Here is a 13,947-nt window from a genome sequence, read left to right as displayed (position 1 = left end):
CGAGGATAGAGCCTGAGGAAGCCGGTCGTCGTCGCCGCCTTCAGCCATCCGTGCCTGCTTCGCTATCCGGCGACCGTATCCTTTTTTGCTGTGCTTCCATTGTGTCATCGCCCCGCGACACACTCCTCTAAAAGAGCTTGAGACGTTTGTTTCAAAATGCCTCGCACCTGCTGTGGCTCTTGCCGAGCCCCGTTCAGCGACAGAGACCACTATGTGATCTGCGCTCTCTGCCTGGGACGTAACCACGCAGCCCTCGCTCTCTCTTCGGGCGGCTGCGAATTCTGCGAAGAACTAGCGATGCCGACCCTGTGGGCTCAGTTCGCCTCGTTAAATGCTCTCGCTGTCTCTCCGCCTGCCTCCGCCGGACCACGCAAGAAGCGCCGCTCCCAGAGGCCACCAGAACCTGATGCAGCAGCTAAGTGCTCGCCGGAACCCTTCCCGCAAGCCTCGCTCTCTCCTTCTCCGCCCCCCTTTCCCGACGCGCAGCTGCCGGCTCTCGCCCGCACTGCCGTCGCCTCAGGGAATGAAGCGGACGAGGCTGCCATCGGTGAAAGCTCTTCTGAGTGAAGAGTGGTCCGGATCTCACCGCTCCACCTCCTCTTCACAATGAGAGTCTAGCCGGGCCCGCGCCAATGTCGATGCAGAACTTCTCCGCCTCCTTACTAAGGCTGTCGACCATTGGAAGATCCATGGTCGCGCTCACTGCCACCGAGAGACATCTTTGGCTGACGTTCGCTGACATGGGTGAATCTGAGCGCTTCGTGTTCCTCAACGCCCCGCTCTCCCCCACCGGCCTCTTCTGCCCAGCAGTAAGCGAAATTGTGGATCGTTTTTCGGAGGTACAGAAGGCATCGCAGGCTTTTCCTGAATCTCTTCCTGCCCCGCCGCTCGAGCTCAGCTGCAGGCTCGGCCTCAAGCCTCCTGCATGCAGCTCGTCGCAGCGCTCTTCTCAGCCTCCGTCTTTGCAGCGACGACAGGGCGGCCGCCCTAGATCGCGCTCGACCAGCCATCACAGACCGCCTCCCCCCCGGGGACCTCGGCCCAAGATAGTGCTGAAGCCTGAGCCCACGAAGTCTGGCACCAACAACCATGCCACGCTCAAAATTGCTTAAATCACCTTTCTTTCTCATTCTGACATTCAGTTTGGAGTTCAGGAGATTGTCTTGACCAGGACCACACCCCTTAATGCATTGAAGCAACTGCCATGTGATTGGTTGATTAGATAATTGCATTAATGAGAAATTGAACAGGTGTTCCTAATAACCCTTTAGGTGAGTGTATATCTGCCAGCATTGATATTTAAATATTTTATATGTTTATTTAATTTAATTATTGTTATTAAATCCACAAGTCGTATGTAGGCTTATGTTTATGTGTTTGTGTGGTTTCTGAAATAAATGAATAACAATAAATAAATTAAATAAACATATCAAATATTTAAATACAATGCTGGCAGATATATATAGAGTGCCGAAGTGATGACGTCATTTTGTAGGACAACCCGGAAGTTAGCGGCGCATGGGTTCCCTCGATCGAAAAGCAATGCATTTTCCCCATAGACTTTTGGAAAATCGCAAAAAATAAGATCTGTGTTCAACAAAGAATTGTGACCCTTACACGTTTTGTCTATCAAGATAATCTTTACAAGTTAATCCAAAATTTATACATTTTGAAGCCTAAATAAAGCCGTCAGATATAAAATGCTAACGGTAGGCTATAAATGGACTCCAGCCATAGACAGTAAAAGAAATGGACACAGCGACCCCATTGGAACTCAGTTGAGACAAGTGAAGCCCGTTTTCAGCGATTTTTTAGCACTTCCTTTCCTGACGCGCAGACTCAAACCGAGCAAAGCGTTACACGGACCACGTGAGCAACCCGTCTGTCTTCTAGTAGCTGTGCTAAGAGAAATCTGAATCATTCCCTTCCGAATCTTGCAGAGACGGAGAGTGTGATTAGGAGCTGTCCATGAGCGTGGAGCAGGAGCAACTTTTGCCAGGTATTCTGATTAATTATATTGTCATTTTGCCTCCACGTCTCCCCGATTGCCCGCGAGCTTCTCCTCCCGTCCATACGGTAATCTCTCTAGTGTGCGACAGAGAGTCGCGTGATTATGACGCAATCGTTAGCATACTTTTACAAAAACTGCTTCTACGGGGCCATTACATAAGCTACAAGGTAATGGAGCATTTTATACATTGTCGTGTTTCTTTAGAAATAAAAAATGGACAAATGGAGTCTTCAAACGCCTCAGATGTAAAGTTATTCGCTGTCAAAGTGACGCCAAAATGAATGGAAGTCAATGGGATTGCTAACGCAAGTGAAGTTCCGCTCAAGATGGCGGCACCCGGCCGACTTCAACTTCCGGTCGACTTCCTTCCCGCTTGACTCCAGCACACCATGGTCGCGGATCAACGTCATCATCAAGCTTCCTCAAACTTTATTTAAAAAACACGCTCGCTCATTATGATCTGCGCTGTGTATGAACCTATTTTTTTACAGTCTATGGTATGAACACTTATCCACTTTTTCATGAGAAATATTGCCCATTCGTTTTTTCCAAAAATGTTAGAAACTAATTTTGTTTATGCGTGCCTCTCTGAGATTTTTTTTTTTAGCTTTTGTTAATGTTTTATTTATTCGGTTATTATTTTGTTAGTTTATTTAAACCTTAATATTATTTTCTTTGTGATTAAGATTATTATGCCTGATCATTGTGCCCCAAATAAACTTTAAAGATTATCTTTCACTGTATTATGTTTGATTTTATGTTTGCATTCCATTTGCTAATTCGCCAGGAAAAAAAAAACGCTTTTACCATCTCAGAAGCACTAACGTTAGCTATGGCCGTATCAATTTCCAATCTTATGTCCTTTTTCTTAGACGATAGAAAAACCATAGATCGAGGAGAGAACCACTATAAATCTGGACATGAACAGTGCAGCTTAGATGCTGGTTTACTTGCCGGTATTGTACGGGCCAGCATGAGGGACCAGGTTTATCGAGTCTCGGTAAGTAAAACTAGGGAAAGATAGAGGAGTTATAGTAGTGTTCTATGTATTTAAGATAGCTATACAAATAATCTCTTAACAAGCATAACACAGTTAAATTCCAAACATTTAATATAATAGTTGTATATAATTATATATGTTGAATTTAAAGAGAATTGTCCAATAGCAAATGCTTATTATAATATATTATAATTAAACCATATATGTTCCCTAAATAAACCATATATACTCATTTTGTTAACATTTTCTTTATATTTTTACCTGGTAATCCACAAGCCCCAATGTGAGAGCCAGTGTAGTAAATTTGATCTCACATTCACATTACTGTGAGCTGACTGGAGTGAAGTTACAATAGTATAAGTAGTATACAATAGTTTAACATTTAATATGTGTATTTGTCAGACAGGCAACTTACAGTGCATTAAGGCTATACATATCAGCGTGTTCTCTGGGAATTGTCCACGTTTATATAGCACATTAAATATAGTTTAACATTTACTACTAAAATAACAAAGATTAATATTGTTACCGAATGCCTTAACTATACCGGTAATGCTGTTTACAAATACAATCATATTATTATAAGTGGGTAAAAGCCAAGTTCACAAATATCAGGGTGCAGGACCCACCCTTTCTATAATTATATCCAAACAAGTTACAATAAAAGTCAATAAACCAGGTATTATTTTTGAATATTTAATTAAACACATTTCTCAATGTAACGTTAGCCTTTAATAAAACTGCAGCGGAAACAGTGGCAAAGTAAACAAGCTTTTAGATATTTTAAGAGAAAGACAAAAGGTATTTTAGCTGTTGATTTGGTTATGAAAAACGTTTATTCTTGCTACTGCTAGCCTTTTTTACTCCATCTGGCACGAACCCAGAGTCTCCGCTGGGTAACATCGGACGGAAAACGGTAAAACGAGATTTCATTTTCATTCGATGACTTGTGGTTGCATCTCGGGATAAAACAAAAATAACGTTTTGTATATTAACTGAAAGGTAAACTTCTAAGAACGTGAAGCTGAACGTGAAGCTGAAACGCGAGCTAGTGAGAGATTTCATGTTTGTCATGATGACGTCTAAAGTCCCCGCCAAAGGATGTAGTCCCTTTTAGCAACGTGTTAGCAACCACCGTTTTTAAGACACAATAAAGTTTAAAAAAATCACAAGCAGGTTATAACTGGTGTGTTTTATGTCAAAGATCAAAACGTGAAAATATTTAGAGGCTTTGTTAACCACAGACCTTATTTCATGCGATTTAGCAAAAACCCAATCAAAAAACCCATAGACTTTAGGGCGAGGGAACCGGTAGTGCTAAAATGCTAACTCACTTCCGCGTTTTGGCATACAAAGTGACGTCATAACTTCGGCACTCTATTGCAGTGATAAATTAACACTGAATTGGGAATTGCAGTATTAAATGAAATTAAACAAATAAACACTAGGCGGAGCTCTTGCTCCAAGAATAGAACAGAGTCACCAGATTTGGTGCTAAACCAGATCAAATGGGCCTACTCGTAATAAATCACTGCAATGCGGGGCATGCACGATTCAGCATCGATGCGGCAAAGTGCCATAATCGATTATGTCACTGTTTTAGGGGTGTAACGGTATGCGTATTCGTACTAATTAACCGTTCGGTACAAGGCACGCATTTTCAAACCGAACGGTTATTTCAAATGTAAGCGCGTCGCGAGCGCGCTCATAATGTAGACGCTGGCGCGACCACAACATCAATTGGCTAACGCAATGTAAGCGGAACTAAACTGAGCTACTCGTGACGGACTGTTTATCAGTTTGGACCAACGCAGCGCGAGCCGATCTTATACTACACAGCGCTGAGAGATCCAGTAAAGAAAGCATTTGAACTCGCCACTAAGTAATAACATCGCTGCGAGATCTAGTGAGAAACATTCACATTTCTCCGTTATTAACGGATTAAACAGCGCTGACGTGGAAACCAGGAAGAAACATTGTGACATGATGAACTATCCAATGTCCACAGATCTGCAATATTCACCATGGATTTACTGTAGTAACACTAACTGCAACTTTGGAAGTTTGGCATGAATACTAGGCTATAATGCTTTCAAGTAACGTTATGTCGGATTTATTTCGACATTATGAATAACATTGCTGCCCTCAAATGTTAATCTGAACTAAAATAAACAACATTTGTTTATAAGCACAAAATATTACATTTAATTTTTTCCAAGGAGCTGTTTTGTTTTATATGCTCCTAAGAAGAGTCAATTATAGCTCCATCATTGCTCAAAGAAAAAAAAGTCATACTTTATGATGTTAGTTCTAATAAAAAAAAGAATAAAAAAAAATCAAGGAAATTTCTCTGGTATTTCTCTCTTTTTGCTGTATCGAAAACGTACCAAACCGTGACACAAGTCTATCGTATTGAACCGAACCATGAATTTTGTGAACCGTTACACCCTACACTGTTTATTTTCTGGCCTTGAGTTGGACAATAAAGTTGAAATTTAATTTCAAATGGTTCTCAAGCAGAGAGAAGAGAAACATTTCTCATTCAAAGCACTGAAAGCAGTGATTTATGCTTTCTTTTCCAGGTTTGAAAATGCCATATCCAATACCCTGTACCATTCAATTTTATTTTATTTAATGACATTTATGTCAAAGATACAGGAGAGTGATAATACACACATAGCAGCCAATAAAATCTGTTGTTCAATATCTGACTGCTTGTATTGCCTCATGACTGATGAAAATTTTGCCTTGTTGTGTGCAGTAGAATTTTGATGCATCGCAATGCATCGTAAAATTGAATTGAATCGAATCGTTACCTGGTGAATCGTAATCGAATCGAATCGTGAGGGCAGTGCCAATGCACACCCCGAATGGTTAACATATGCATCTGCAACACAGAACGTGATTGTCTATTTGTCAATGTCTGTTAATCGAAACTCTCTTCTTAGCACATGCATAAATATCACGACAAAACTCTTAATATAGAATTGAATAAACAACATACATATGTCTACTACTTATACACATACATGTTCACTTAAAGGGATAGTTCACCCAAAAATGAAAATGCTGTCATCATTTACTCTCCCTCAAGTTGTTCCAAACCTGTATGACTTTCTTTCTTCTGCTGAACACAAAAGAAGATATTTTGAAGAAATCGGTAACCAAACGACTGATGGACCCCATTGACTTCCATAGTTGGAAAAAAAAATACTATGGATGTCAATGGGACCAGCAACTGTTTAATTACCAACCTTCTTTAAAATATCTTCTTTTGTGTACAGGAGAAGAAAGGAAATCATACAGGTTTGGAACATCAGGGAGAGTAAATGATGACAGAATTTTCATTTTTGGGTGAAATATCCCTTTAAGGTCTATTAATGGAAACTTACATTGTCTAAAACGCACACAATCAAACAAACGATGTCTCGTTACAGCGGCAGATATTAGGCTTGTTTGAGATGCGCCTCGCCTTGCCTGAAATGTAAGCGAGAGTAGGCGGCTGCAGTGAGGGGAGGAGTTAAAAAAGTGCAGGCAAGCCGGACACTTCCTGAATCTCACTGTGTTGTGGACTGCAAACGTCAGCAATGGAAGAGTTCGCTTTCTTTATCGCAGATGAAGTGGATGCAATTGAAATGCCACTGCTTTTGCACGAAGATGGTTATGATGAGGAGAATCACCGAAGGTGAAGTGCTCATTACTTAAAATGGCTTTTTCAGTAAATAGTAGGGATATAAATCTATCTGGTCTTGGTATGTTGCAACTTGAATAGATCTAATGAAAATAAACAGTCCAGACTGCAGATAATTCAGCACTAAATAAAATAAAGGTTTAAAGGATTTCATTAAAACATAAATGAAGCTAATAGCAAGTTGCTTTTGAGAGAGAGGTCATAAGAAATGTTTTCTCTCTCATAGGAATGTCCCTAAAATTCCTCACTTTGTTGAGAATGTGGTCCATTTGTACAGTCCTTCTGAGTTTCAAAGTCATTTCAGACTTTCTAGAGGGCATGTGGAGGTATGTAGGCAAACAAAACATCATGTTAGGCATATGCCATAAGCGGCGGTTCTGTCATGTCAGTGTGGGTCACCCTGGTAGTTGGCATGATTCAAGGTCATTTCGGTTGTCAGAGGTAGGCCGACTTCTTGAGGAAGATCCACATTCCCTGGTTCCTGAGGGCATGCATATAATTGGAGATTCTCCATACCCTCTCTCGCTTCAGCTCATTTGGAATTTTAAAATCAAAATTCAGGAGACTCAGATGTCTGCACATGAAAAAAGTAAAGAACATTTATTCTGCAGTCACAGCCTGTTGCATTCTTCATAACATCTGCCTCAAATCCAATGACCAAATTGACAGGGATCAGCAGGCAGATGTTATGGAGGATGAGCCATACCCACCAGAAGCCCACATTCACAATGATGCATCACATTATAGAGATGCAATCTGTGGCCGCCTGTGAACATCACATTTACTTGTTCTACCTTCAACAATTCCCTCCATTTAAACTTATCTTAAGAAGCTTTTTGATTTGACTGTTTTGTGAGGTGGTGGATGATTGACATATATTCTGCTAGTCAACCACTGTACCCTGTCTAGGGAGGAATGTTTTGCGTTATCTCTATAATAATGATGTGATAAGCAATAAAATGATGATACACATGGGTATGGATTATATTTTTAAACTTTATTTTTTAATAGATCGAATATCATTTCCTGGGATTTACTGATTTTTTTTAGTTGTTCAATGACTTCTCCAAGGCAGGTAAGAGATATTTTTTCAAACATCCTTCTCCGCCTCTCTTTAAGCCTTCTTCGGCGCTCTAAGTCAGGCCGCACTAGTGACTCTAGAGCAGCTGTTCTCCTCTCTGAATGCGCCTCATAAACTTCACAGAATGTGGATGTTGTTTGTCTCCTTCTGTGCATTTCTTTGGAGGGCATAGCAGTGGAGGGACCTGGTTGTTCTTCTGGGAGAGGCTGTTCTTGGGAGCCTGTGGCCTGTGCAATTGAGGACTTGGTCTGGGATGAGGTAGTGTTGAACAGAGGAGTCGATCAGATTGTGCCTGATGGTGCACTCCCAACTCCAGATTTCCCAAATAAGTCTTCCATTTCCTTTGAGAAAACATGTAAAACAATGTAAATAGAGATGCTTTACAAATTATTTATGTAAACCCAGTGATTTGCAGTAATTTCAATACAAAAAGCACACCAACCTTGTAATACTCCCATGTAACTTTCCCTCTCCTGTTGACCGACACCGGTCTTTAGCCCTTTTGTACTGTAAGTGGTGATCATGTTGCCAAGTTTTTTGCAGTATTATTTCAAATCTGCCGGCAGTCGAGAGTAATCTCCCTCTCACATTCGTCACTGTGCCACTGCGTGTAGAAACGCGAAAGGCGAAGCTTGTATGTCCCTCTTTGGCCAATGTAGTTTCAAGATGGAGGGGCAACATGGCGACCGGCATTCGAACCCCTCACCCGTATGTACTTTCAATGGCAGATTATAAACTTACGAGAATACTTTATTACTTGAAAAAAGTAATTATACATTAATGAGCACATATATTTTTGAAAGAACTAAGTGTTTTTTACTAAGAATCAACTAAAAAAGTTACACAGTGTAGCTTTAAAAGAAAAATGCCTTACCTTGTTTCTGTGCTGCAGATCTCTCTTGTTGCATTATATATGCTGCATATTTTTTGTCTATAAAAAAAAAAAATTTCAATCAATAAAAATAAAATTCATTCTTTTTACATCATCAAGCAACCAATCTTTTTTTTTTTTTCTTTATTCTCTCAGCTATTTTTTCTTACTGTTAATGTGATTGCTCCCTGGAAGTCTGATAGTGTTAGTAACATATTCTCCATCTTGCTACAATTGTTAACTTTGTGGATGCCTTTTATAATCAAAGCCATAATGAGAAATGATGAGCAAACAGATGCTGCATAAAATTTACATTGTTATCCCTAATTATAGGTTAAACATTTAACCCTCTGGGGACCAAGGTGTTTTTGGGGCCCTTGAGATGTTCTGACATGCCTTGACATTTGTGCTTTTTTCAGTTATTTATAAACATGTTAATGGCAAAGGTGTAAATTCACTCTATATAGCACAAACAGGGCTACCATAATATGCGAGCAACGTGTATGTAGATGTTTGTATTTTTAAGAGAATAATGTTTATGCGTGGTTATTGGAAAAAATTAAAATGAAAGTTGCTGAATTAAGACCACAAAACACATATTAAATATGTGTCCACAAGACTTTTGACTAATGGATGTTGTCCCTTTGAGTTCTAGCTTCAAAATTATGTGAAAATAGTCTTGCTTTATCGTTCACAAAAAAAAAATACATTGATTTAAATGGTGTAAAACAGGTTTTGCTTGGAAAGCCAATATGCGAGGGGGAGGAGTAGTTTACACCTTAGATTACAATGTCCCACCCACTCTGCATAATGACTCTGCATAATTAGCCATTCATTCAGGTGTGACACTGACTGAGCCACAATGCAAGGACAAAAGATGTATTTAGAAGACTTATATTGACCATTTAAGATTTCGCTTACATCTCTCTTGTAAATATGTTTTGCTATTTTATTAAAAATGTTACAATTACAACAATAATTACAATTTCAACAATATTTCAAGTGTACTCTTTCTTTGTAAAAAAGAAAAAGAAAAAAGATTATAGGCCTACATTTTATCATATGTATTCATTAGTTTGAATATAGCCAACATTGGAACATCTAACATCTTAGTCTATGACTTTATTTTTGACAAATATATATATATATATATATATATATATATAACGTTAGATATGAGCAGAAATTGCTAAACAAAAGCTTATTTGATGTGGCAGTATATTCTACAGTAGCCTAAAAACTGTACCCAAATCTAGTAAACAAGTGACTGACTGTAACGTTGTTTTTATGAAATATTAGGGTATATAAATGCTAATTTGCAGTTTAATACGTTGCTTATACAAATACATTTTATTTCAACATATTCCAGTCGATTTTTACTCATCTCAGTAGGCTATAGCAAAGCAGTTTATTCTTTCACACACAGACGCGCGATTTATATTTAGGCTAAACAGTCTTTACAAATATGTACCCTTCATTCATCTCACAGAAAGGCGAGTCATATTATAGAAATGCGATTCATCTTTTTGCGGTTTGCATAGGCCTACACTAACGTTATTCCATAACGTTATTCCACACTTGAGAAAAGAAAACAGCCTACCTCACTCCTCAGCGGGATCTGCTCCTCATATCAGGAGATATTGCTCCTCATATCAGCACTGTTCTGAGGAATCGTTTCTCCATAAGGTAGGCTATATTATGCCTCACTCGATCGCGACTCGCTTTGTTTACAGCTGATGTGGGCGTTTCACAGATCTTCAATAGTTCTCAGAATTTGCGTTTGAAAAGCACACGCTCTCCGGGGAGTGGTCACATTACTGTGAATTAGCTCGTAATGAGCTCAACTGGAGTTGCTCTCTTTTTATACAGATTACAGAAGCTGAGAATATTTGTTTTTTATATAAGTTACTTCATTTAACAGATGCGATCTCAAGCTTTATGCCCGTGGGTCTGTTTGCCTGTTTGACTGAATTTTCGCGGAGTTATAGATCATTTTCGAACGCGTTTCAAATGGGAGTTTACTGACAGAGAGAAGGCAGAAATCGCATCATGTTAATTTTTCTTTATTTGTCAAAAAGCAAAACACTTTATTTTTATTGTGAGTATACAGAAAAAAAATAGAAACTGAACAGGATCGATTGATGTATTACACGAAAATGAAAGATCAAAATTAACAGAGCATTTAGTGTTTATTTTCATTGCTAAAAAAAAAAAACGAGCAAAACGCGCGGGCGCGTTTTTGGTCCCCAGAGGGTTAAGAGTGGGACATGACACAGCTGATTAACTTAATGATGACTATTCTACTTAAGGGATAGTTTACCCAAAGAAAAAAAAATCTTTGGGTGAACTATCCCTTTTTTACATGGAAAATATTCCATATAAATATATTACACAATTGTGTGTGACCTTAATGTAAGTTTGGATTTCATGTTTAATGACCAATAAAAGTGTGTACAGCTAATTAATATTCAAAAATTATATAAAACAAAAACACATTCTAAATTAAGAAATTAGCATGTGTGGGATTTGTTTACTGTACTCCTGGAATAAAACATACCTAGATAAAGATCTTAGATAAAAACACAAACATGAGGCCTTATTGTAAAACCGTCACATTAGATATACATGTTTGATTGACTAATTTATTTAATGGATTACTGTTGTACAAAAATGTCATTGTACAAAATTAACACAAGCATTCAATACAATAAAGAGAAAATTACAACAAACAGAACTTTAAACCAAGAAAATAAAAGGGTATATAAAGCACATGTCCTAAATACTTATAAAGTACTATAGAAAAAAAATGATAGTATTATGCTATAGGTGTCACGGACACTGTCACGGATTCACTCAACTCACCTCAGCCAGCGTCAACTCAGCACACCTGGTCCCGATCACACTCACCCGGATTCTGATTCACAGCACCTGCAGCTCATCACTTCACTTGCCACGCTCACTCTGGATATAAACCCCAGTCACCTCACAGTTCACTGAGTCTTCAGATGTCTGTGACTCCCCAGCGCTATTCCCAACGACCCAGTGATCCTGCAAGTATTCTCTAGTTCAAGACTTTCATAACTCTCTGTGTGTTCTCTGTCAGTATCAGCAATCGGTGATTCCTGGGATAACCTCAAGAAAGTCCAGTCCTGTTTGTCTCTGCCAGCGAAGCTTCATGAAACCCAGCTCTATGCCCTGAGTGACTTTATCTGTTTCATGCATTCTGAAGACTCTAAGTTCAACGTTATATTCCCTGAGTTTGACCTTTTAAGTTTCCTTGCTATCCGGAGCTGCATACCGTGTCTAAATAAACCTTTGTTATCATTAACTCTGTGTCCTCGTCCATACAGTGGTGTGACAATAGGTAATGGACTTCTTGGAATTAAGGAAAAAAAATATCAGCTGACATTCGCTGCCAATGAGCATTAAGCTGTGTCGTCAGCAAGTCGTTTCCCATCATGCTTTTGATCAGCGCAGTCGGTGGAGAGCGACTGCGCTCGACTGCAGAATCCGACAAGCCTGCCTTGCACTCGCGAAAGATTTTTGACATACGTCAGACACCGCACTCGGACACATTTCTAACCGCCAGGCATCTCGCGCTGATCACCGGTGATCGGTTCTGCGCAGATTTTGCTCATCTCAAACAAGCCTATTAACTTGTCTGTTCATGTCCCCAACTCCGCCCACATATGATGTCACAGAATAATTCAAATTAAGAGTTCGACAGGGAGTTCGACGTGGAAGCTACTGCCAAATGTTTCTCGTTGGGTCCTGCAGACCGTAGAAAAAGGGTATCAAATACAGTTTGGGTCTCGCCCACCTCAATTTATGGGGCCCTACCAAAGTGGTGGACCCCGAGCAGGTTCTGTTATAAACGAGTCCATCATGCAACTCAAAATGTTAACATGGAGACAGATCGTGCCACAGATCAGGTCCGAGCACAGGCGTAATTTGCGGGTGGGACATGTCCCCACCACTTTTTGCTAAGGTCGATATTGTCCCCACCACTATTGAAACATCATGTTTCAAAAACATCTTTTGAAACATCAACAAACGAACGAAATGAATGCTCTGCTAGTTAACTGGAGATGTTTTATTTATTTGTATTGCTACATTTGTGCCGAATGCAGTAATACAAATAAATAAAACATCTCAAGTTAACTAGCAGAGCATTCATTTCATTCATTTGTTAAATAAGAGGTGATCTAAAGCTGAAATGTTTTTTTTTAAATCAAGTGATCAAAGTGCACGTTGCCGCTGCGATCAGTGGCGCGGATAATGTTTTTGTTTTTGGCTAGCGCACAGTCTTCACTCGGACACGCGTTTCAATCCGTTGTGGAGACTCCATTCGTTCTGGTGAAATTACAAAACAAAATGCACACAAACGTGTCTCAGCCAGATATACAACCACTGATAAACATAATCGGTTTTGATGAGAAGGAAAAAAAAAACCTATATGAGTGCGGATAAGAACACAGAACCTCTGACATGCTTGGCAAAAGTTCTACCCCTGGACCATTTAAATACACGTTTAAAATTGTCGGATCTATGCATTTATTCACGTGAAAATTCTCGCCACTACCAACATAATTGGCATCATTAGACGACAAATTAAACCCAATCAATGTACTATTTAAATCGATTGCTGAATATCTTAATGTTATTGTACATACATCTGTTTTATGGTTTAGCATTGTGTTACCCTCCACCTGTCCCACCCACTTTTTAAAACAAAGTTACGCCACTGGGTCCGAGGACTGGTTTTTCACGATAGATCTCAAGGACACATATTTCCATATTTCCATCCGCCCATGTCACTGGAAGTTCCTGAGGTTTGCTTTCGGGGGCAAAGCTTACCAATATAGAGTTCTTCCATTCGGCCTTTCATGATAATATTTCTAAACACACTTAAGTGCATGTTTTAAAAAATGCACTTTTTAATAATGTCTACTTAAGTTTTACTTAAACATACATTTTAAATAATTATGATTTCATAGTGTTTTAAAGTTATAAGTTATTAAAAGTATTATTCTCATCATCAAAAGTCATTTCATGTACTAGTGACAAATCTGAGTAACTTTTAAACTTTTGCCTTTCTTCCTCAGAAGTGACACAAAGAAAGGAGAACATGTCACCATCATCAGTCCTTTATTTAGTTCACTGAAGAACATCAAGGGAAAGACCCTCAGACGTGTCATAACAGGATAAATGTGGCGACAGGTAAAATTAGTAGATGGTTTGTTTGATTTTGGTGTACCAAGTTGCTTTTTTCAAGCTACAATTGTGTGATGTG

The sequence above is a fragment of the Abramis brama genome (genome assembly GCF_963993115.1).
Source record: "Abramis brama genome assembly, chromosome: 4".
Classification (NCBI taxonomy): Eukaryota; Metazoa; Chordata; class Actinopteri; order Cypriniformes; family Leuciscidae; genus Abramis; species Abramis brama.
The sequence above is the reverse complement of the archived record's forward strand: the minus strand, read 5'-3'. Positions refer to the sequence as shown.